General features: G+C 37.4%; 1 non-coding gene across 1 annotated transcript; it reads left to right on the top strand.

Annotated features, from left to right (window-relative positions):
* The first annotated feature begins 3,111 nt into the window (after positions 1–3,111).
* Positions 3,112–3,184, top strand: TRNAG-CCC. The gene has a single exon. It is a non-coding gene; the product is annotated as a tRNA-Gly (tRNA).
* Positions 3,185–4,714: the final 1,530 nt, after the last annotated feature.

Below are 4,714 nucleotides of genomic sequence, written 5' to 3'. Positions count from 1 at the left end.
TTTAGCTGCAGTGTGCAGCAGCTAGTTCCCTGACCTGGGATCGAACTGGACCCCCTCCACTGAGCGTGCAGAGTCATAACCACTGGACCACCAGGGAAGTCCCTAAAACATTTATAAGTGTGCAGTGTGGGAGCGACTTTATTTTCTTCAAAATGCTTTCATTATCATAGTGTTAAACCCACCTGTACAAACGTGTCTGTTCCTGCTTTAGCTGGAATGTGATATATTTATCCACTTTTGTATGATTGCCTAACTCTTTTCATTTAAATAATTACAAGTGTATTTTAATATCTTAGCAAGTTCCTCCTCACAATTCTTCTTTTTCAAACTTACTCTTCCACATAAATTTTAGAATCAATTTATTTCCCAGAATAATTCCTCAGATTATTACGATTTGTGTTATAATTTTACATTGATTTGAGGAGAAACAGCATCTGCATACTCTTAGAAATTATGATATGTCTACTTATTTTAGTCCTATTTTATTTCTTTAATAAAAATATATAATTCTTTTATTAAATACTTCTCAGGTGTTTTACAGACTAATTTTGATAGTATCTTGAATATGATTTTTCTCATTTCAGTTTCTAATTGTTCAACACAAATAAAAAGGAAAATAATATTTATTCTGTATTTTATCTTACATATAGCCAACTTATTCTCTCAATAGTTTAACAATTTCTGTTGAATTTATCGGATCCTTAATAATATTGCCATACCATCTACAGAAAGAAAGAAAGAAATCAGAATGCTTTGCTCTGTTTCAGAATAGTTCCTCTTCCCCTTTCCTTGCTGGAAGCATGAGAGGATTTTTCTCTGGTACCGTAGGAATCAAGCTCCTAAAGGTAAATCTCACAGAATTGTGGGTCTCTTTGAAGTTTTTGACCCTCAGAATGATCAGCTAGAGCCTCTTGCAATTTGTCAATTACAAATCAGCACTTCTCTCCCCATCTCTGAAGTCTCTGTTCCAAGAAGCCAGAACACGCTGTATTCATATGTCTGTCTCTCCAGTCTGGGGCACAGTGGTTTTTTCTGTATTCTTCTCTTCATTCCTGAAGAATATTTTCCCTGGAGGTAGTATTCTGGGTTAGGAGTTCTTTTCTCTCAGCTCTTGAGAATGCTGATACTTCTTTTTGGCCTTCATTATTTCTCATGAGGAACCCATTTGGCTTGCTTTTTCCCCTATAGGTAGTACAGTTTTCTCTCTGCCTGCTTTCAAGTTTTCTTTCTTTAATTTTCAGAAGTTTGACTACGATCCGTCTTGGCACAGAAATGTTTCACTTTATCCTATTTGCGGATTTCTCAGCCCCTCTAATTGTAGGTTTATGTCCCTTGCCAAATTTGGGGGCTTTTCAGCCATTATTTCACTGTTTCAACCCCACCTGGTTTCTCCTCTCCCTTTGGGACTTTGATGACATGAATATTAGGTTTTTATAACAGATCCACATGCCACTGAAGCACTACTCATTTTTCAGCATTTTGTTATTAAGATGAAATAATTTCTATCAGTCCCTCTTCAGATTTATATATTCCTTCACCTGTATTCCCCATTCTGCTGTTGAGCCCATCCATTCAGTTGGATTTTGGTTTATTTGGTTGGTTGGTCGTTTTTCTCGTTGTTTGGTTATTATGTTTCTCAGTTTCAAAATTCACATTTGGTTCTCTTTTATATCTTCTCTTTCTTTTCTGAGACTTCATATTTCTTTGCTGAGACTTTCTCCTTTTTTCCCCACTTATTTCAAGTATCTTTGTAATTGCTTACTGAAATGTATTATATTATGGCTGCTTTAGAAATTTTGTTAGATAAATCTAATATGTGTAACATCTCATCTTTGGCTTTCCTTGGCAGTCTTTTTTTAATTCTAGTTGAGATTTTCCTGATCCTTGCTATAATGAGCAATAGTCAGTTGAACTTTGGACATATGGGGTATTATGTTATAGAATGGATCTTATTTAAATCTTATGCTTTGGAAGATCTCTTCTGAAACCATCCTGGTGGAGGAAGGAAAGTGCTACTCATTAATACAGGGTTTTCTATTTGTCTTCTTTTGATGCTGGGGGAAGGCTCTTCATGACTGCTCCCACCATGGTCTGCATTCGCATGTGGAGAGCAGCCTCTTTAAACTTAGCAGCAGTGAGAGCCCTGACTCTGTAACTTCCTCTGACACCAGTCCAACAGTAGAAGAGGTGTGAGTCCAGTCACTCCATGCTGTCTCCACTGACATTACGGGGGATGTCTAATTACATGTAGACATTCCAACTCCCCACTCAGCCCTCATTAAAGCCCCACTGGTGGGTGAGGGCACCTTGTTATAGCAGGGCAAGGATGGAAGTCCAGGCTTTTGCTGTTAAGGCAATGGAGGTGATGGGGGGGCTGCAGGGGGAGAGATAAGACCACAGTTTTTTCTGGGGTGTTGGCTGCAGTAGAGCAGATATTCGCTAAAAGTTTTCCTGTTAGGGTTCCTTTTTCTTGGTCCTTTGTGTAGAAATGGCAGACTTTTCTTGAGGGTTTTTTAGTCAGGGTCCATTTGTATTTCCAGGTTGCCAGTATCCTTAATGCCTGATCTAGGATACATGAGAAAAAAATAAAGCCCAGGTCCCAAGGTCCCTAGCCAGTCTAGTTTCTGTTTTTCATCTTTCAGAGTCTTCTAACATTAATGTTATATAAAATGTTCGGTGCTTTTAGTTAGCAAGAGGAACAGGGAAGAGACTGTCAACGCCATCTTCCTGTAGACAGAAGTCAAGATGGATTGTCTTCACCAATTCCAAAATGCACTTACCCGTACAGTCGGCTCTCATTACCTGATACAAAGTTTTATTCCATAACTATAAACAATATTAGCCCAAATCTTCAATAGAATATCATCTTGAACAAATATCATCTTTCCTCTCTTTTCATGCACTTTACTTTCAGTAAGATGTTTGAGAATGAATAAAAGTATATGTAACACAAGTGCTCACTGTGGCTTTGACTTTTTTGTAGTTTAACCAAATAATTTAAATATCTATCAATAAAGGACATGGATTTTTACTTTCACACAGGGAAATAGTACATAGGCCCTTTAAAAATGAGATACAAATTTATGTGTAAAAAAGTTTAAGACAGGGACTTCATTGGTGGTCCAGTGGCTAAGACTCTGCACTCCCAATGCAGGGGGTCCAGGTTCAATCCCTGGTCAGGGAACTAGATCACACAAGCCACAACTGAAAACCCTGCAAGCCGCAAGGACCCAGCACAGCCAAATAAATAAGTAAATATTGTTTTAAAGTTTAAGATATATTGTGATAAGACTAAAACAATTAGAAAATATTTCAAGCTTTCCTGTTTTTAATTTTTACAAGAGCTTTGAAAATAAATAAGTGATGATCAAAACAAAGAAATAAGAAATGTTTTAGTTTGTTAATAGCTATGTTCCAAAAGCAACTTCTTATGGTTTCTCTCATTGGAAGTTCACAACATACATAATCAGGGCAGGAATTACCCCTGGGTTACCTTCCAGTCCAACACGATTTCTAGATACCACATAACTTTCTATCTACATTTCTTGGTTTTTATTCCCCTTTAAAACCATCTGTCTGCAAAGCAGCCTGTGATGTAAGATAAACAAGTGTGACACTATACAGAGAATCAAAACTTACAAACATTTGCTCCCTAATTCCTCAGAGTCCATTTTCAACAAACAGGTGTTTCTCCTTTCCTATGTACTCTACGTACACATCAGATAAACAGCCTTAGCGTATTTAATCCCAAGGAGGTCCATGACATATGACTTTTCTACTTCAAAGGACTCTAATAATAGAACATGCATAGAAATATAGCTCTCTGAGCAGAGTAAACAAACACTGCTCTCTCCGGAGAGGGATCAGATGGATCCGCTTCGGTCAGGTCTCTCCCAGAATTCCATTGTTGTCTCTCTTTAAGGAAAACCACTGAATCTGGGATTGGGAGCTTTGCTCAAAACGTGTTTCCTTTCAAAACACAGGGAAACAGGATTTTTGGCCACAGGAGGTCAAGGTCAGCAATCTAACAGAATTGGTTCTTTTGAACTTCCTTTCTAAGAAACACATTATCTGATGAAAGCTGTTACATTGCAAATCTGTCCACATCCTAGTGATGATCAATTCTGTTCACCACACAAGGAATGATTTCAAGAAAGACACCTGTGCCATCTACAGATAAGTTTAATGATTCACATTGGAAGGTTCCAGATAATGTACACAGTTCTGGGAAGACAAAAACAGTGTTTTATCACTTTTATGTGCCCCACAATGAATTGTATAACAGAGCCCTCCACATGATAAGTAATCAATAATTATTTATTTAATGAATAGTTGGGGTTTTTAAAATATTTTTTATGTGGACCATTTTTAAAGTCTTTATTGAATTTGTTACAATACTTAGTCTGTTTTATGTTTTGGGGTTGTTTTTTTTTTTGCCCCAAGGCATGTGGGATCTTAGTTCCCTGACCAGGTATCGAACTCCTATTGCCTGCATTGGGTGGCAAAGTCTTAACCACTGGATAGCCAGGGAAGTCCCAGAAGAGTTATATTTTTAACAACAAAAGAACAGAAACTTATGAAAATTAAGAATGCACAGAAATGCAAACTAAATACTCAAACGTCTCCTCCCATATGGCACTGCTTTCAGTGACCCGAATTTATATAGAATGCTTTGCAAATATGCATATTGTTACCAGATAAAACAGAAATGCAC

Source organism: Bison bison, unplaced genomic scaffold (genome assembly GCF_000754665.1).
Source record: "Bison bison bison isolate TAMUID 2011002044 unplaced genomic scaffold, Bison_UMD1.0 scf7180017864108, whole genome shotgun sequence".
Lineage (NCBI taxonomy): Eukaryota > Metazoa > Chordata > Mammalia > Artiodactyla > Bovidae > Bison > Bison bison.
This window is presented reverse-complemented; position numbering and strand designations above follow the sequence as displayed.